At 39.0% G+C, this 21,093-nt stretch overlaps 1 long non-coding RNA gene across 1 annotated transcript in view; it reads right to left on the bottom strand.

The window, feature by feature from the left end:
- LOC139183526 (uncharacterized) overlaps positions 1-21,093 on the bottom strand; it is a 137,212-nt gene that overhangs the window by 77,339 nt on the left and 38,780 nt on the right. The window lies entirely within an intron of this gene.

Raw genomic sequence — 21,093 nt, 5'->3', positions numbered from 1 at the left:
ATCATTGGATTGAATTTTTTTATGTATATGCCATAATTGACAAACCTAAAGCAAAAAGATACAGAAAATAGCAAGTAAAAGACTATAAAGGGATGCCATGCAATTCCAACCAAAAAACACAGTATAATAGTACAAAATATAATAGTATATAGTATATATAATAGTATAATACACAAAAATAAAACACAGCAAATTTGAAGGCATTCCCAGAGATAAAACAGCATATTTCATAATGATAGAAGTTTAACTCACCAGGAAAATACAATAGCTCTAAAATGTATACATATTACAACACAGCCACATAATATGTTAAAAAAAAAAAATTAACAGTACTAACATGAGAACTAAAGAAATCTACTATCATATGGAAGATCTTAACATATATGTTTTAGTAGTATTAGGATAAACAGCCAAAATATCAGTAAGAACTTAGAATAGTTGAACAATTAATAAGCTTGAACTAATTGACTGACACAGAACACTGCCCTCAACACATGCTGAAATGGCATTCTTTTTAAGTATATATAACTCATTTATAAAAATCGATCCTCTTTTAGACCATAAGGCAAATTTTAATAAATTTTAATGAACTAAAATCTACAGTATGTTTTCTGGCCAATTAAGGTAAAATAAGTTCTAAAAGTTTTCAGAAAATCCCCCTTACATTGGAAATTAATCAGTATATGCCAAACCTTTTATAGATTTAATATAATCCCAATTAAAATTCTAGTAGGCCTTTGCTTTATTTTGGAGAAGGAAACGGCAACCCACTCCAGTATTCATGCCTGGAAAATCCCATGGACCGAGGAGCCTGGTGGGCTACAATCCATGGGGTCGCAAAGAGTCGGACACGACTGAGCGACTTCTGTGTGTGTGTTTGCTTTATTTTGTTTTGTAGAATTTGACAAGCTGATCCAAAATGTATATGAAGATAAGGAAGGCCAAAATTATCCTCATATCAAGAATTACATAAAACTACATAATTAAAACAGTGTTCTCCAATGGCTCAGTGGGTAAAGAATCTGCCTGCAATGCAGGAGACATGGGTTAAGTCCCTGGGTCAGGAAGAGTCCAGGGAGGGGGAAAATGGCAACCCGCTCCAGTATTCTTGCCTAAAAAATCCCATGGACAGAGGAGCGTGGCAGGCTACAGTCCAGAGGGTCACAAAGAGTCAGACACATAAAGCCAAGAAACATTCACTCATTTGTGGATAGTTGATTTATAACAAAGATGGGACTGTAAAAGAGCAAGAAAAGGATGGTCTTTTTGACAATTTGTGCTGAGACAAACTGAAGGCCCTTGTGGATAAAAAAATAAAAAATGACCTTTACCTCATACCATGTACAAAAATGTGAAAGCCAAGTTATACAAGCTTCTAGAATATAATACTGGAGAATATATTTATGACCTCGGAGTAGAGAAAGGCTTCTAAAACAGAACAGAAAAACCATGAAAGAAAGAGTTGATAAATTGGACTACACTAAATCTAATCATAAAAATCATGAAAGAAAGAGTTTTCATAAATCGGACATTAAATTCAAAACTTCTGTTTTTCAAAAGATACCACAAAGAGAATGAAAAAGGCAAGCCACAAACTGGGGACGATAACTACAATAAATATAATGAGCAACAGATTCAGATCCACAACAAATTAATGAAGAAAAGTCAATGCAATAGTGATATGGGCAAGAGACTTAGATAAGTGCTTCACTCGAGAGGATATCTAAATGGCCTATAAGTATAAAGACTTCAGCATCACAAGTAATGAAGGAAATGGAAATTAAAGTCACCATGAGATACCACAGCATCCCATCAGAATGGCCAGAATGAAAACATCTGATGATATCAGTATTTGAAAGTACGCAGAACACTGGAAATTCTAACACTGATGGCAGGAGTAATGTTAGTAGAAATAATATGGAAAATAGCTTAAAACTGTCTTTTAAATTTGAAGATATATATACCCTATGACCACCATTTCCACTCCTAGGTATACGGCCAACAATAAATGCCTACATGTGTTATTCATGAGACAAGGTCAAGAATGTTCATGGCAATATTATTCATAATATAAAAAACCTGGAAAGAGCACAAAGGCCAGTTGGTGAGAAGTGATAAATTATGATATATTCACACAATGGAATTCTATGCAACAATGAAAATGAATGAACTGCACTCAGACAATAACATGGATGATTCTTATAGATAAATCTGTTGAGATAAAGTCAGATGCAAAAGAATTTATGTCAGTTTAATTTACATAAAGTTTTTTAAGTAGACAAAACTAAACTACAGAGAATTAGGGACATGTGCTTGAGTTCTGCTAAGAAGAAAAGCAAGGAAAGTATTTTATTAGTTAGGGATTAGGAGGGAGTGTGGAAGAGGGCTTCTGGGGAGTGACAGTGTACTATTTCTTGACCTGAAATGGGCTACACGGATATTCATTTTGTAATAAACCATTAAGCTGTATTTGTATTGTGTACTATTCTGTACGTGTACTATTCTGCTATGTTTTACAATTAAAATGGATTTTTTTAACTACCATCCACATTAGAACTTAAAATTTAAAATATTATTTTGATAACTATCTGATATTACAATAGTGTGCTTGAAAATGAGTTAAAATTACTGAGGTTTCAAGAGAATATTCACCAAGAACTGAGCCAAGCAAACAACATAAATAATAACAAATATAATATTGATAATGGCTAAGGTATATAGCACTTACTATGCGTCAGACACTATTCTAAGCATTTTTTGTATATTAACTCATTTAATCTCATAAATCCTATAAGACATATAGAATAGAAATATCAGAATATATATTCACTCCTCTAATTTGAATCATAGGATTACCATTTGTGAAGAAAAACAGCTCTGAATACAATAGCACCACTGATCCCAGAGATGCACCCTTTTTGAAAGTCATGGGTCACAACAAACAAACAAAAACACTTGTCAAGGAGTTTATGACAATAAATCAGGAAGAGATTAGATATTTTAAAAGAGACCAAGTCTGTCCATCAGTTAAGGGTGGAGCCAGTTAGGAAGCATTGTAAATAAATGAGGAAATTTAGCAAATTTTTAAAAATTCAGATTATCTAACTAATCCACCCATTTGGGGACATTTCTTCTTTGCCTTAGAATGTTCCTCAATATTGGCACACAGAATACATTTTTAAAAAAATTTTAAGATCCCAGTACAGTGTTGAAATAACTTTTTCTTTGAAAAATGCTTTACAATGCTGTGTTGGTTTCTGCCATACAACAATGTCAATTAGCCATAATTATACAGATATCCCCTCCTTCTGGAGCCTCCCTCCCCTCCCCCCATCCCACCCATCTAGGTTGTCACAGAGTGCCAGCCTGGGCTCCCTGTGTTATATAACAACTTACCACCAGCCATCTGGTTCACACTGTATTAATTACTATCCCAAATGAAATTAAGCTGAACTTGAAGGGAAGTAGTATTAAGAAACAGCCATTAAATGCTCCATGGTTGGAAGGATGTGTTCAACCAAGCACGGTGCTATTAAATATGTATATACTACAGTGTCTTTGAGTTGCTAGGAAAATGTTGTGATCCTTTTTAAATTCTGAGATTAAAAGCTCACTGAGAATTGTGTTTTAATTTGTGACAACTTGAACACTAGTCTACTATTTGATAAAATAAAATCAGTTTCCTTAGATACATAGAACAGCATAGTCAGCTAACTCAGAGTTGGTTGACTGCTTACTACTGGAAAAATCACAGCTTTACCTATATGCATCTTTGTCGGCAAAGCGATGTCTCTATTACTGAATACACTGTCTAGGTTTGTCATAACTTTTCTTCCAAGGAGCAAATGTCTTTTAATTTCATGGCTGCAGTCACCATTTGCAGTGATTTTGAAGCCCAAGAAAATAAGTCTGTCACTGTTCCCAATTTTCCAATTATTTGCCAGGAAGTAATGGGACTTAATTTAAATAGAAAAGTTTATCACATGTTTATGTTTACATAAGCAGATTCATACTTTACCTTATCTTCTATGATATGCTTATTTCACTCAACACGAAGTTATTGAGATTCACCAATTCTGAAGCATATTTTCATTCATTTTCATTGCTGTATAGTATTTTACATGTGGTTAAGCATAGTATATTTATTCATTGTACTGTTTATGATATTGAATTGTTTTCAAGTTTTACAATGCTTCTGTAACATTTTGTACATATTTATTTGCTAAAAAATTAGAAAGGTTTATGAAACAATCCTGAGAGTGCATTTATCAATTCAACACTGAATTAATGTTATCTTTTAGTAAACATTGCTTTATATTTTTAATTAAACATCTATTTTGAGATGACTGTAGATTGTAGGTAATAACAGAAAGTGTAAATCACTTATACATTTTGCCCCAATGGTACCATCTTGCAAAATCATAGACAACATCATGGCCAGGACTAAATTCATATAATCAAGATGCAAGCCATTTCCATTACCACAGGGGTCTCTCCTGTTACCCTTTAATAACTACACCCACTTCTCCTCTGTCCTTCCCCCATGTTAAACCACTGCAACTACTAATCTATTCACCCCCATAATTTCATCATTTAAGAATAGACATACCTCAGAGATACTGTGGGTTCAGTTCCAGACTATGCAATACAGCAAATACCACAATAAAGCAAGTCACACTAAATTTTTGGCTCCCCAGTGCATGTTACAGAGAAGGCAATGGCACCCCACTCCAGTACTCTTGCCTGGAAAATCCCATGGATGGAGGAGCCAGGTTGGCTGCACTCCATGAGGTCGCGAATAGTCGATACGACTGAGCGACTTCACTTTCACTTTTCACCTTCATGCATTGGAGAAGGAAATGGTAACCCACTCCAGTGTTCTTGCCTGGAGAATCCCAGGGATGGGGGAGCCTGGTGGGCTGCCGTCTATGGGGTCGCACAGAGTCGGACACGACTGAAGCGTCTTAGGAGCAGTGCGTGTTATGTTTACACTATACTGTAGTCTATTAAGTGTGCAATAGCATTATGTCTAAAAAAATGTAATACCCTAATTAAAAGACACCTCATTGCTAAAATTGCTAACCATCATCTGAGCCTTAAAAACATGATCAAAGTAACATCAAAGATCACGATCACAGATCACCAAAACAAATCCAATAATAATGAAAAGTTGGAAATATTGTGAGGATTACAAAATGTGACAGAGACACAAAATGAGCAACTACTGCTGGAAAAAATGGCACCAGCAGACTTGCTTGATGTACTTGCCACAAACCTTCAATTTGTTAAAAAAAAAAAAAGAAAGAAAAGAAACAAAAAAACGCAGTGTTTGCAAAGTTCAGTAAGCAAAGCACAATAAAACTCGGTATGCTTGTGGCTGGAATCATACTATTCATAACCTTTGGGGACTGTCTTTCTCACTCAGCATAATTCTCGGAAGATTCATCTAAACTATTTCGTACATCAGTAGTTTGTTTTCTTTATTGTTGAATAGTATAGTATAGATGTACCACAGTCTGTTTAACCATTCAACGGTTGAAGGAAATCTGGGTTTTCAGCAGTTTTTGGCTGTTATACATAAAGCTACTGTAAACATCATGCACAGGTTTCTTTGTGAATGGAAGTTTTCATTTCTCTGGGATAAATGCCCAGAAGGTCATATTATAGCTGGCCATTTAATTTTTTTAAGAAACTGCCAAACTGTTTTCCAAAATGGCTATACCATTTTACATTCCCACCAGCAATGTATGATTGTTCCAATTTTCCTACATCTTGGCCAGCATTTGGTAAACCCAACTATAATTATTAATGTCAGCATATTACTAGGACATAAATATTCAGACAGTGTATTTATGTAATTCCATTTCCTGGAGAAATAATTTGTTCAATTATAGAAAAAATAAAAGATGGTGGTGGTTTAGTTGCTAAGTCTTGTCCAACTATTCTGACCCCATGGACTGTAGCCTGCCAGACTCCTCCGTCCATGGGATTCTCCAGGCAAGGATACTGGAGTGGGTTGCCATTTCCTTCTCCAGGGGATCTTCCTGACCCAGGAATTGAACCCAGGTCTCCTGCATTGCAGACAGATTCTTCACTGACTGAGCTACAAGGTGGCCAGTTACAAAAAATTAAGAATAAAAACTGAAACTAATAAAATTGAAAATAAAAAATTAGCTAACAACTACATATACTATTAATATATTACTTCATATGGTTCTCTAACATAACTTTTATGAGTCAATGACTTATTCTACCTTTAAAAAGCTCTTGACAAGCTCATCTTCACCAACCGTATTTAAACTTTAAGCTTTACCAACAGTTTTGTGTTTTTTGGGTAAAAAGTCAGTCAAAAGAAATCTATCAATGTGAACAGATGGCTCAAAACAGTGTGCTACCACATGCATTCACTTCTTTTTCTTTCTTTCCTTCTTTCTTTTTTTGCAGATTTATTTTCTCTTGGCTTCAGATTATTCATCTAAACCAGTGCTATCTCTCAAACATAATTGTCCACAGAAGTGTTGCTAGTCATTTGAAAAGACTCAGGAAAAAAAAACAAATGCCATAATCCATCTAGACCCAACTCGCTATCTTAAGAAATCCATAGGATTATATGCCTATTCAGTTATTTAGGGAGTTAAACCCAGGCTTAAGTATAATAAAAAGCTTACTAAAGTGTCTTTTGTCCTCTACTGGAATACATAGTCTCACATGCAAAGCAGAGAAGCAGGAAGTAATCACAAAAAGAGGAAAGATAGCACTACAAACTGAGAATAACCAGAACTTGCTCTCTTGTGTTTTGAGTTAGCCTCTGCTTCCCATTCCTTGAGAGGCATCAAATTAAAAGAATGCGACTCGAGACCACAAAAAAAAAAAAAGTAACTACACAGATTTACAGGCGTGCTCACAAGTCCATGTAGTTGCACAGCTCCAAGCAGAAGGTTTATGTTCATTTAACAGTGGAAAATTTTCAAGTTCTTCCAGAAGCACCATCTGTTTCTACTGGCTGGTCTTGGTTTGAATTATTTATTACGATAATCTCAGATTTATCAGGTTAACCTTTGGATTGCCTCCTAAAAATAACTATGGAATATGTAGAATTTTTTGAGTAAATATAGGAAAATATAAGAATTAATTGTACCATTTTACTGAAAGAAGCTTAAGGTCGTCATCATAACAAAATAACCAAAAAAATTGTAGTTTATTACATGTAATGGGTTTGATCCATACAGACAACACAATTCGTCCACAAGATGGCGCTAAGGTAATTAACGTTTTTAAGGAAACATTCAGTGCAATTTTAAATACCGTAAATAAACATTTCCCACCATGGTTATCATAAGATATCTGTCTTATCAGTCTGTTAATGAGAAATGGAAAAAAAACAGAGTTCCCAAAATCAAAGCCAGGACTTTAAAAGCTGACAAACAGCTTTCTATGAATCTTTATGATCTGGTAAGTCTCAGAATCTTAAGAAAAATATAAGTGACTTCTTACGAGCAAAGTTAAAGATAAACGGCATGTTATGAAAGGATTAAATATAGAAACATTTGGAAAAATACATTTCCAAAAGACAGCAAAACTTTTCCTAGTGCAAAGTTACATTAATCTCAATGAGAGTTATTTTAGAGAAATGGAGGGAGAAAATACAATTTTTCTCACATTTAAGAACTCCAGTTATACACTCTTGGGTTTTGTAGACTGGAACAACAAACCTTCAATTAAAAATAGGTATATTTAGAGAGAGCAGTTAAGAATCTAATTACCACACCAAACTGAGTGGTCAGTTTCTACCTTCTTGAATTAAGTCACAAACCTGGTTGCCTGCAGGCCATTACACAGCCAATCTAATTCAGCTGCATTTTCTCAAAATCTAACTTTAAGACAGCTCCGAACTGACTGATGTCATTAGAGAGAAGTGGATGGTAAAGGCTGATGTTCCTTCCTCATGAAGGTATGAGCTTTCTTTTCCTCAATTTATTCTGGTTTTACTGAGGCTGTATATTTTGGCATAAGTCTTTCCCACATTCATACCAATTATTTTTTACTAGTATTTAGGACTAGCAAGAACTGAGAAGCAATTAATTCTCATTTTTCGTTGTTTGAAGTGTCACTCCAGTGATTATTAGCCATTTGTAATAGTATGGATAAATTTTTAAGTTTGTTAGCACAAAGTTACATATGAAAATAAAATGGAGTACTAGTGACTTTTGAAAGCATAAAAAGCAACTTAGAAAAGAAGTCCAAGTCCTATAAGATCAATTTTATTCCTAATGGAAAACATTTCAGAGTATGAGTCATGTGCAACTTTAGCTAGGAGTTTTAAATCTTTAAATCTTAATCCTCTGAATCTTTATGGAGGAGAGTCCTTAAACGGAAAGCATTCCATACCTAACTTCTAAATGGCCTTTCAGATGAAAGTATAGCATCAATTATGTGTGGCCATATTGAAATCTGTATCATGGAGTAAAATTTCTTAATTACCAAATGAACAGTCAATGGACGGAAAAACATATCTTTCTGGGTTTACCTTCAACTTGATGGCCATTTAGTAATATTTATAGCCATAAGAGGGCTTCCCTGGTGGCTCATATGGTAAAGTGTCTATCTGCGATTCAGGAGACCTGGGTTTGATCCCTGGGTTGGGAAGATCCCCTGAAGAAGGAAATGGCAACCCACTCCAGTACTCTTGCCTGGAAAATCCCATGGACGGAGGAGCCTGGTAGGCTACAGTCCTTGGGATTGCAAAGAGTTGGACGCGACTTCACTTTCAGTTTTTTCATAGCCATAAGAAGAGAAGATAATTACAATGTAGCCTATACATCTTTCCTTGTTCAATAAACCATTGAATCCCTAGCATATGTTGAAAACAAATGAAGTCAGACAGGAAATTTGAAGCCAGAGTCCATTGCCCCAAAATTCACGGCTGAAGAACAACCCTGCCAAGAGCACGAGCCCAGAAAGGAAGAGAAAGATGGACAAGAACACTCAAATTTAGTTAAATATAACAGACACTGTGGATTTGAGGTATTGTATATTCAAAAGTGAGTGAGATGCCATCTTGTCTTCAAAGACTTCACAACCTAATTGGGAAATAGACATTTGTACAAATAATTACAATGGCCACTGTAACTGTACAGCTCATTACCCTGCAATGAAGTAGATCTGAGATGTGGTGAATGTAAGACCTTCATTGTATATTTACTACATTCAAACAAGAGTCATTTAGAACCATTTGCCAAGTATTGCTTGAATATATTGAGTAACAACAAAGAAGCAAGAAGTCCTTAAAATGTCCTTATACTCAAGTTGCTGTCTTTCTGGCTTAGGCAGGAAAACTAACATACCAAGAACACTGGACAGAGCCTGGCGAAGATGTAAATTCCACTGATATCATAATCCAACAATTGTAAAATCTGTCTCTGTGTTTCTTTTCCAACATTCCCCACCCTGTAGAGTTAACAAACAATAAAAGATCTTGCATCATGATCACACACACACTCACAATTGGAGAACAGTGTGTTAATGTAACCATGACTGTAAAGTATAGATTGCTCATAAAGGTGAAAATCTGTTTAAGCAGCAGTAGTCTAAGAAGGTTTAAAGAGGGGCAACTTAGCTATTAACCTCTCTACTCTACTGAAGCTGTACTTTTCAGGGTCTACAATGGGTTCTTAACTGAAAGTGCAAACATTTTTCTGGTTTATATCACTCTTTACCTTTTGTTATGTCATTCTTTCTCCATCTCCTCACCATGCCCAGCCAGATGCCAAACCCTAGATACCACCACAGTGTCTCTCACATCCATCCCTTCTTTTCCATTCACAATTTTCCTGTAGTATTGGCAGGATACAGAGTCCTCACCTTTTATTACAAGAGCAACAAGAAGAAAACAGCTGTTTCTCTGCCCAATGGCAGAGACTATGGCCTATTTCCAGACAGTTGTATGCTTCCACTTTGAACCTTGCAGGAATAACAAACAGAAATATGTTTCAATCGTATGACTCCTTGTCTCAAGAATCCATCGGTGATGCCTATTAAGGTATTTCCTGTTAAGCATAAGTTTCTTGGATTGATATTCCAGATTTTCTAGATTCTTCTTGTCTATAATCAGACTAATTAAGAGCTGGAATTAGAGTTCAGTGTTAGGTCTGTCCAACAACAACCCCATGTCCTGGCCATATATCCCACTGTCTTTTTGATAAATGTTACCTGTGGCAACTAATGCACAAATAGGTCAAAAAAGAATTAGTGGGTTGGGCAGATGTGTTTTATTTTACCCTACAATCTAAGGAACTGATATTATAGTCACAAGATGTGTGTCTAAGTTTTCTAACATGCCTTTCAAATGAGAATTTACTCGTTCATTGTGAAGGTGTCCTGACAACTTTTGATATTAAACAGCCATTTCATCTTCTTTAAGGAAAACAAGCAACTAGAAGAATCAACAATTGCAAAGCAATTGTCCTCCAATTAAAAATTTAAAAAAAAGAAAAATCAACAACAGACAAGAAATGGCACACTTGTCTAACCTGTCTCATAAAATTGATTTTGCTATTTTATAAAAAGCCTTTAAATCACAAAGTAATAAGTGGTATATGTGCACTATGTATGTTCAAATGTTTTAATTGAACAGTTTTATTGAAAATGCACCATTAATTGATTAAAGAATAAGAAAGAAAACCTAGAAAAATATGTTTAGAGAATGGTGACAATCATTTCTAATCCAAAATCCCAAAATTTCCACTTCAGTTTGGCAGTGTGCTCAGCAGTCCCGCAGATCTGTCTCTTGCTTCAGCAGAGTTTGGATGGCCCAGACCCAGGGACGCCCCTTGCTCCAAGGGCCAACCTTCTGAGATTCCCAGTGCAACCTTCTGAGCCATCCTCTCATCTATGCTCTGCCTCTGGGACAGGCCGACACCATTTTTTTTTTTTAACTTAGCTTCCTATTACCAATCAACCACGAGCTCCCCAATTCCTCAGAATTATTCCACCCAGGTGGAGGCCGCCATCAACCACCTAGTTAACTTGTACCTGCGGTCTCCTACACCTACCTCTCTCTGGGCTTTTATTTCTACCAGGACAATGTGACTCCAGAGGGCATGGGCCACTTTTCCTAAGAACTGGCCAAGGAGAAGCACCAGGGAGCTGAGAGTCTTGAAAATGCAAAACCAGCACGGCAGCCACGACATCTCCCAGGACATGCAGAAGCCACCTCCAGATGAGTGAGGGAAAGCCCAGGACGCCATGGAAGCCGCATTCTCATGGACAAGAACCTGACCAGGCTCTTTTTGGATCTGCACACTCTGGGTTCTGCCCACACAGACCCCCACCTGTGTGACTTGCTGGAGAGCCACATCCTAGATGAGCAGGTGAAACTCATTAAAAAGATGGGCGCCCACCTGACCAGGCCTCTGCAGGCTGGCTGATCCCCCGGCTGGGCTGGGCGGTCTGTCTTTGAAAGGCTCACAGTCAAACACAACTAGGACCCTCCAAAGCTCCAAGGCCTTTGAGGAGCCCTCAGGTGTCAGGGCGGAGAAGGCAATGGCACCCCACTTCAGTACTCTTGCCTGGAAAATCCCATGGATGGAGGAGCCTGGTGGGTTGCAGTCCATGGGGTCGCTGAGGGTCGGACACAACTGAGCGACTTCACTTTCACTTTTCACTTTCATGCATTGGAGAAGGAAATGGCAGTCCACTCCAGTGTTCTTGCCTGGAGAATCCCAGGGACAGGGGAGCCTGGTGGGCTGCCGTCTATGGGGTTGCACAGAGTCGGACACAACTGAAGCGACTTAGCGGCAGCAGTAGCAGCAGGTGTCAGGGCTTCTACCTGAAACCCCTCTCCGTGGCCACTTAGGCAGTTTTTTAACCATCCTGGAGCCCTCTCACAAATCTTGGACCAAATGGAAGCAATAAAGATTTTTGCAGACAAAAATTTCCAATTCAATTCAATCAGGGGAATATTAAAATTATACATTACAATTAGCAAGTCAATCCTTGATTATGCCTCTGATCTGAAACATTGTCTTGAAAACAGAGAAGGACAATGAAGCTAGAAGAAAAGAATACATAGAGAGGGAAGGTTCTATCTAGGTGGGTCATATCTTAAATTAATAATAGTATAAATAAAACAATAACTATAACATACCACTTATAGGTCTGCTTAGTCTTTTATTAGCCTTTAGTTAAGATTCTGATTCTACATCCAATATTGGCAATTAAAAAATGAATAATTTAGTAGGTGCTTTTAGAAATAATATTTTTTCATGAAAAAAATCTTCCATTAATAGTGATTACAGAGCAGTAGAAGTTAAGACAGGTAGATTTTGGATCGAGAGAGACAGATGATAGACAATCATACCTAGGTAGCTATTCAGATAAACTGTAAGCTTTCTGATATGGTGTTAAAAATAACACTAATTTTCCTGGGCAGAGTTTCCACTATATAAACATTAGTAAAACTTGAGTTATGTTTCAATACATGATTTCTGCAATTTATTTCAAGGCAACAGAAAACCACTAAATGGTCCCCAGTGTAAGGAGAATTTAAATCATGTCATTTCTTATTAAGGTTGTATAAAGCACCTGTCAGCAACATTCATACACCTACACTAGTAATTACTGGTATTGATTTGCAACACTCCAGGATTTCTCAACTAATCTTAAAGGATGTCAGGAAATTATCAAAACAAAATTAACATCCTTAATTTTTAGAAAAATATGTCTGAAGACTGCAAGAGAGATCAGGGAACATAGCCAAGATAAAATATTACACTTTGAAATTGCAGGAAATCAACAATTATTACCTATTGTAAGTAAGCAAACGGGTGGCTACAAGTCAGGAAAATTACTCCTTCAAGCTATAGAAAGATCATTTGCCTGATACAACAGCTCCCTCCAGTGGCAGTTAATGGTAACCTGACCGGCTGGCTGCTGCTACTAAGTCACTTCAGTCGTGTCCGACTCTGTGCGACCCCATAGACTCCCCCGTCCCTGGGGTTCTCCAAGCAAGAGTACTGGAGTGGGATGCCATTGCCTTCTCCGACTCAGGTGCAAATATGAGCAAAGGAAAGAACAAAGACGCTCACACTGGGGAAGGGGCTTCTTTTTTCAAATGGTCAGGTTCCAACCACAGGAAAACTGCCTTGTACCAAAATGCGTTATTTTAGAGTATTCAACCACTCTCAAAGCCGAAAGACGATTTAAAACGAGGAAACTAAATCATTCAAGACACTGCAGTTATGTCTACAATGTGTAAAGAATCTAGTGGAAAGTGAAAAATTAGGTCAATTGTCCAGATATTTGACTCGACATAAATAAGAACCCTGGGACTGACTTTTCCACTGTATATTCTTGGGTAACATATGTATAATCTGAGATTAGAATCTGAGCATTTTGCTTTCATTGTGTTTTCTTTAACTGATTTCCATGACATTTCTTGTGAAATGTGGCTCTCTTTGGTATGTAAGTTCAGCAAAAGACGAATCTATGTCTGGTTCACAGCTGTATTTCAGCCTCAAAACGGTGCCTGTCCCACATTACAGTCTCAATATATGTTTATTAAATTAATGAAGAAATGTGATTCCTTCAACAATACTTTAGAGATGGAGTCTTTCTCTCGTGTTCATAAATATCTTTGAGAATCTGTAAAAAGCAATAAACTCTTTCTTTCCAAACATGTATGTATAATTATGCATAGAGTTTCCAGGGTTTCTTGAACTCTCTGTCACTCACTTTATGAACCACAGGTTAAGGAGCTCTGCTCTAAAAAGAACATTAAGACAAACTTCATAATTGTGGAACTGAGATGGTCAATTGTATGCATCATTTTGTCTGTGTTGCTTCGGCTGTTATTGTCTCAGATCCTGGCCTGAGAAAATTGGACTTACGGATGGTGAAATTAAAACTATTGGGGGGAAATCCATTCTATTTGAAAGTCATACTAAACATCAAAAAATATATGAGAACACAGGAAAAAAAAAGATTTTCTGTGAACATAGAACATTCAGTCTACTATTTTCTGCTTTCTATTCTTGACAAGCAAGTGCCCACAGTGATCATAATAGTCAGCAACCTGAAAAGAGGGTTCACCAGTTCCCCAGGCCCTAAAGAAAGCATTCCTGGAATTTTACCCAAGTCCTGCCAAAAGGGCCAAGTCAGAAGTCAGCGCTAGACATTTCCGCATACAGCAGTGATGCTGCTGTCAAAACGCCTTTAACAACAAGACTGTCCGAGCTCCGTGCTCCAAAATCTTTGATGAACCAGCAGCTGTTGTTTCGTCGCTAAGTCATGTCCAACTCTTTTGAGACCCCATGGACTGTATGGAGCCTGCCAGGCTCCTCTGTCCATGGGATTCTCCAGGTAAGAATACTGGGGTGGGTTGCCATTTCCTTCTCCAGGGAATCATCCTAACCCAGGGATTGAACCCATGTCTCCTACATTGCAGGCAGGTTCTTCGCCTCTGAGCCACCTGGGAAGCCTCACCAGCAGTTGTTCAACCTCCCTTTTCTGTGGCCTAGGTTTGCCACCTTTCCCTACCTTCAACACTGTCATAAAACATAAGGATTTTCCCATTATTCTCTCCCGGAGGGCTTCTATGAGTAGACCTGGTGTTGGTTCACAACCTTGGGAGTCCTGGGGGGAAATTCGAAACTGGCCTTCCTCACACTCATACATGAAGGGAAGGAAGGGACCGAAGAGTCAGCCACACCAGACTGGTTAGGTGGTGGGTTTCACGTCAAGGGTACTTACTTAGGAGGCTTGCCTTTGATGGCTCCAAGTAAATCTTCATACCTGCCCACCAGAACCTTACAAGTTCATATAGAGGCCTCAGTGGGTTCAGTCATGTATACCGTGCAGAGAGTTTCAAAACCACATTATTCTCTCAAGGCTACATCCTTGAAGCGGCTGCTAGTATAAGAATAGGTTTGTAGGTGGCCTGTACATCCAAAGGACAGAGGACAGGATAAGGAATCTAGCTCCCAAATCAACTGTGTCCTCCCAGTGACCTCCTCCAACACCTGGCCAGAGCCCATGACAGCCATCTACTTTAATTCAATTCAATCATTATTTATTTACTGATACTTTCTCTGTCCCAGACTCTCTACTAAACATTACAGAGATGGGTAAAAAAATGTCCCTGCAATTCCACTCCTAAGAATGTACCTGAGAAAATTAAAAACATGTTCACACAAAAATTTGTTCATAATATTATTATTCATAATAGCCAAAAAGTGGAAACAACCTAAATGTATATCAACTGATGAAGAGTCAAGCAAAATGTGGTATATTCATACAATGAGATACTTATTCAGCCGTAAAAAGGAAGTATTGACACATTCTAAGTGAAGGAAGCTAAACACAAAAGATGACTTATTATTCAATAACTTTTACATGAAATGCCCACAATGGGTAAATCCATTGAGATGAAAGTAGGTTAGTGGTTGCCAGAGAATGTGGGAAGGAAGGAATTAGGACTAACTGCTAATAAATACATGATTGGAGGGATGGGTAAGGAGGGAAATGGGAAGGTTCTGGAATTAGTGGTGATGGTTGCATGCATGCATGCTAAGTCACTTCAGTCGTGTCCGACTCTTTGTGACCCTATGGACTGTAGCCCTCCAGGCTCCTCTGTCCATGGGATTCTCCAGGCAAGAACACTGGAGTGGGTTGCCATGCTCTCCTCCAGGGTTGCACAATATCGTAAATATACTAAAAACAGCTGAAGTGTATACTTTAAAATAATGAATTTTATGTTGGGTGAAGCATATCTCAGGTTTTTAAATGCTACTTAAAAGTCAGGCTAGTCAGTACCATTGGTGGAGGTTGATAATCAGGAAGGCGCACACAGAAGGTTGGCTGGAATCAATTTTACTTTTTGATTTGGGTAGTGGTTACACAGGTGCTTGGTTAAAGATAACATATTAAGCAATGTGTTTATGTTGCATGCACAATTCTGAATGTCTAAATAACAACAGAAATTTTTAAGAGAAATAAAGTAGGGAATAGTTACTGTTGTTGTTGTTTAGTCACTGGGGAATCCCTGGTGGCTCAGTGGTAAAGAATCCACCGGCAGTGTAGAAAATGCAGGGTTTAAGCCAGGCACGATTTAGCAACTAAACCGCCTCCACCAGTCACTAAGCCATGTCTGACTCTTTGTAAGCCCATGGACTGTAGCCCGCCAGGCTCCTCAGCCTGTGGGATTTCCCAGGCAAGAATACTGGAATGGGTTGTCATTTCCTTCTCCAGGGGATATTCCTGACTCAGGGTTTGAACTTGCATCTCCTCACACTTAGAGTCAATTAATCTGTGACAAAGAAGGCAAGAATATACAATGGAGGAAAAACAGTCTCTTCAATAAACGGTGTTGGGAAACTGAAGTCACATGTAAAAGAATGAAATTAGACCATTTTCTAACACCGTATACAAAAATAAACTCAAAATGGATTAAAGACCTAAATGTAAGACTGGAAACGATAAAACTCTTAAAGGAAACATAGGCAAAACACTCTTTGACATAAATTGTAGCAATATTTTTTTTTTCAGATCTGTTTCCTGAGGCGAAGGCAACAAAAGCAAAATAATCAAATGGGACTTAAGTAGACTTAAAGGGTTTTTCACAGTAAAGGAAACCACCACTCCAAAGCCACCACTCTGGAGGGGCCAGAAGACCTGAATATTTTTCTAAAGAAAACATAGGGGTAGCCAGCAGGTACATGAAAAGATGCTGAATATTGTAAACCACCAGAGAAATGCAAATCAAAGCCACAATGAGATACTACCTCACACCCATCAGAATGGCTATCATCAAAAAGAACACAAATAATAAATGTAGAGAAAAGAGAACCCTGTTACCCTGTTGGTGGGAATCTAAATTGGCATAACCACTAAGGAAAACACTATGAAAGTTCCTCAAAAAAAAAAAAAAAAATAGAGTTACCATATGACCCAGCAATTCCACTTCCAGGTATATATCCTAAGAAAATGAAAACATTAATTCAAAAAGATATATGCACTTCAATGTTCATGCTGCTGCTGCTGCTAAGTCGCTTCAGTCGTGTCTGACTCTATGCGACCCCATAGATGGCGGCCCACCAGGCTCCCCCGTCCCTGGGAGTCTCCAGGCAAGAACACTGGAGTGGGTTGCCATTTCCTTCTCCAATGCATGGAAGGGAAAAGTGAAAGTGAAGTGGCTCAGTCGTGTCCAACTCTTCCCGACCCCATGGTCTGCAGCCTACCAGGCTCCTCCATCCATGGGATTTTCCAGGCAAGAGTACTGGAGTGAGGTGCCACTGCCTTCTCCATCAATGTTCATAGCAGCATTATTTACAATAGCCAAGATATGGAAGCAACCTAAGTGTTCATCAACAGATGAATGACTGAAGAAGATGTATATATATAAACATAAGTAGGCTTCTCTGGTAGCTCAGCTAGTAAAGAATCTGCCTGCAATCCAGGAGACCCCAGTTCGATTTCTGAGTTGGGAAGATCCCCTGGAGGAAGGATAGGCTACCCACTCCAGTATTCTGGCCTGGAGAATTCCATGGACAGAGGAGCTGAGCGCAACTGAGTAACAACAGTAGAACTGCTGCTGCTGCTGCTAAGTCGCTTCAGTCGTGTCCGACTCTGTGTGACCCCATAGACAGCAGCCCACCAGGCTCCCCCGTCCCTGGGGCTCTCCAGGCAAGAACACTGGAGTGGGTTGTCATTTCCTTCTCCAATGCATGAAAGTGAAAAGTGAAAGTGAAGTCGCCCAGTCATGTCCGACTCTTCGAAACCCCGTGGACTGCAGCCCACCAGGCTCCTCCATCCATGGGATTTTCCAGGCAAGAATACTGGAGTGGGGTGCCATTGCCTTCTCCACAGTAGAGCTATTAGTAATAATATTAATTCAGTTCAGTTCAGTTCAGTCGCTCAGTCATGTCCGACTCTTTGTGACCCCATGAATCGCAGCATGCCAGGCCTCCCTGTCCATCACCAACTCCCAGAGTTTACCCAAACTCATGTCCATAGTCGGTGATGCCATCCAGCCATCTCATCCTCTATCGTCCCCTCTTCCTCCTTCCCCCAATCGCTCCCAGCATCAGGGTCTTTTCCAATGAGTCAACTCTTCTCATGAGGTGGCCAAAGTATTGGAGTTTCAGCTTCAGTATCAGTCCTTCCAATGAACACCCAGGACTGATCTCCTTTAGGATGGACTGGTTGGATCTCCTTGCAGTCCAAGGGACTCTCAAGAGTCTTCTCCAACACCACAGTTAAGACTTCTGCCATTTTTAAGAATGCTGAAAAAAATAAATCCTTCCTACCTAAAATCCTCTTTCCAACCAAAAAGAAAACCATGATCAAAGCATCCTTTAAATCTAAATCTATTTGCTTAACTACTAACAATGAAGCTTAATGTACCAATTTATTGGAAGTTATAAATATGCCAAGCTTTGTCCATGATGTACATCATATTTTATCAGACAGTGATAGAATTGAAAGAAAGAAGAAATTACTCCTTTTACTTCTGCATGGTAACAAAAAGCTAAAATTTAATTTGATGGTAGACCCACAGAATGCAGACCTCCTATATCTTGTAGAACTTGAAAAACGTCTTCACTTGATCATTACTTGCCGATGTACCTAGTTCTGTCATTAATTCCAAAAATCCTGTATGTTCAAACCATGCTTTGTGTTTATTCTCTCAAGTGGGAACAAGCTGTTTTAATCACTGAAGCCAGAGAGATTTTTTTTTTTAAGACAAAGGAAAAAAAAAATATCTGATTGTAACTGTTTAAAATGCTTCAATATCTGCACATTGTTTAGGGTTAAGAGGGTAAATCTTGGCCATTACCTTCAAGGTCCTGGATAATTTGGTCCCAACCTCCTTCCCAGCTTCCTTGCTGACCACTGTCCCCTTTAATTACTGAGCCTTGGCCCCTAAACCAGCCTTTTATTCCTTTTATTCAACCATCAAATATGCCACTCCCTCTGAATATTTTCCTCCCAACCCCCTTTTATCCCCCACTCTTTCTTATATGCCTCCTACTCATCCTCTGAGCCTCAGTTTAAATGTCTCTTCCTCAGGGACCAGGCTACATCCTAGTGTTATTACCTCACAGCACTCTATGCTCCTCCTTCGTAGCACTCGGCACAATTGAAGGTAAGCATCTGTGCAAGTGTTTGTTGAATATCTGCACCCACTAGATTGTAAGCTTCATGAAAACAGCAAACATCAATGTCTGCATTGCTACTGCATCCCAACATTTAACCTGATATATGCTACTAAATACAAAAAGTGGAATTTCATGTTTTTATTTCCTTGCAATCCCTTAAGTAAAAACTCAAGAAATTTTACAGTGAATTTAAGTGACGAGTAAGACACTTGATACACATGCTTAGCCTGGGACAGTGCCAAAATCCATAAATATTTATTACTTAATAAATATTTGAACAATATTACTATGAGTCAATATCTGGCCATAAAGTTATAAAAGATTTACTATAAGTTGACATTCATAATCTCTCCTGAAATATTGAATCTCCATGCCCAAGAAGAAAACTTAAATATTCCTCTATTTTAATATCTATGGCATTTAATCAAAACATAATTCCATAGCAAAGAAACCAACATGGCCCATATCCCGGGCTTGCAATGCGTGTTTGATCACATCTTATATTTTTCCACTGACTCATTCGCCTCACCTGCCTTCATTAATGGAAGGTCCATTATCTCCCTCTTGAGACCTGCCCTTTCCCTCTCTAAGCCCAGAGGCTTACTCACTCTAAATGCCTGCTGCTGGAGAACACAAGAAAGCCTCCTTGGGTCAGCACAGCTGTTGTTCCTTTCACTACCACAAGATGTCACTGCAGAAAACCAGGTCTTCACAATTTTGTCTCTGACCTGCAGCTACAAAATCCTTTCCATCTTAGTGCCTGCATAACTTCACACTTGAATGTAAATTCATAGCTCTTAATTTTCTACCCAGATGCTGTCTTTTTTTTTTTTTTGCAAAGCATGACAATAAGCATCAGAGAGGTCTCGAGGCCTTCCTTCCCAGAAGACTCATTGACCTCCAACTATCCTGTAATAGAACTTCCCTGGCGGCTCAAACAGTAATGAATTACCTGCAACACAGGAGACTGCCTGCCAACCAGGCAACGTAGGTTCAATCCCTGGGTCAGGAAGATACTCTGCAGGAAGAAATGACAACCCACTCCAGTATTCTTGCCTGGAAAATACCATGGACAGAGGAACCTGGCAGGCTACAGTCCATGGGATCGCAAGAGCAGGACACAACTTAACGACTAAACCATCACCATGCAGTAATAAGCCCTGTGGACAAGGCCAGCTACATAATTTGCAAAACCCTGTTCAAAATAAAAATGTGGGATCTTCTGTTCTAAAAACAGGGAAAAGTGTCAGTAAACATATTACAATATCAAACTTTTCCTTTCTTCCACAGTCCCTTTCATCATCTCATGGCGGGTTTTATTCGGTGTTCAATGGTGTTCACTCTTAGGCAGGAGGATAACCACAGGGCAAGGGCAAATCTCCACATGTGCCCAGGGACCCCTTTGTGATGGCACACGTGGCTCACCAGCTGCTGGGATCTGTTTCCGAGCACCCACTATTGCCATGCTACCACCAGGGGCAGAGACGTCGTCTTCCCTTCCAAAGGCCCCACTGCTCCAACCCACGGAGGACAGGCAACTACCAAAGGACCACAACTTCCCTGCCAGGATACACGCAGTACCTGGACAGGTGGAAAAAAGACTCTCCGTCACTTACTCAGTTGCCAAGTATGCAGCGGAATTGCTGGTCCAGGGATGGTCACTACCTTCCCTTGCCTTATGATGCCACAAGCATACACTGACCCTAAACCTCCGTGTTTGTCCACAAACCACTACTAGGGCCAAAAGGGGTGGTAGAATGCTACGTATGGCACCTTCCAACCTCCTCCCCACCAACCCAACCTGGTTGCCAGCTCAAGCAGAGGACAGCAGTAATCATGGGACACAGGCAGGGAGGATGTGCGAAACTGGGAGCAGAGAGCCAAGAACCTATCCTGGGGAAGTGGAAGTCAGAGGGACCGGGAGTGAACTGAGGCCCCA

The sequence above is a fragment of the Bos indicus genome, chromosome 6 (assembly GCF_029378745.1).
Source record: "Bos indicus isolate NIAB-ARS_2022 breed Sahiwal x Tharparkar chromosome 6, NIAB-ARS_B.indTharparkar_mat_pri_1.0, whole genome shotgun sequence".
In the NCBI taxonomy this organism is placed as follows: domain Eukaryota; kingdom Metazoa; phylum Chordata; class Mammalia; order Artiodactyla; family Bovidae; genus Bos; species Bos indicus.
The sequence above is the reverse complement of the archived record's forward strand: the minus strand, read 5'-3'. Positions and strand labels throughout refer to the sequence as shown.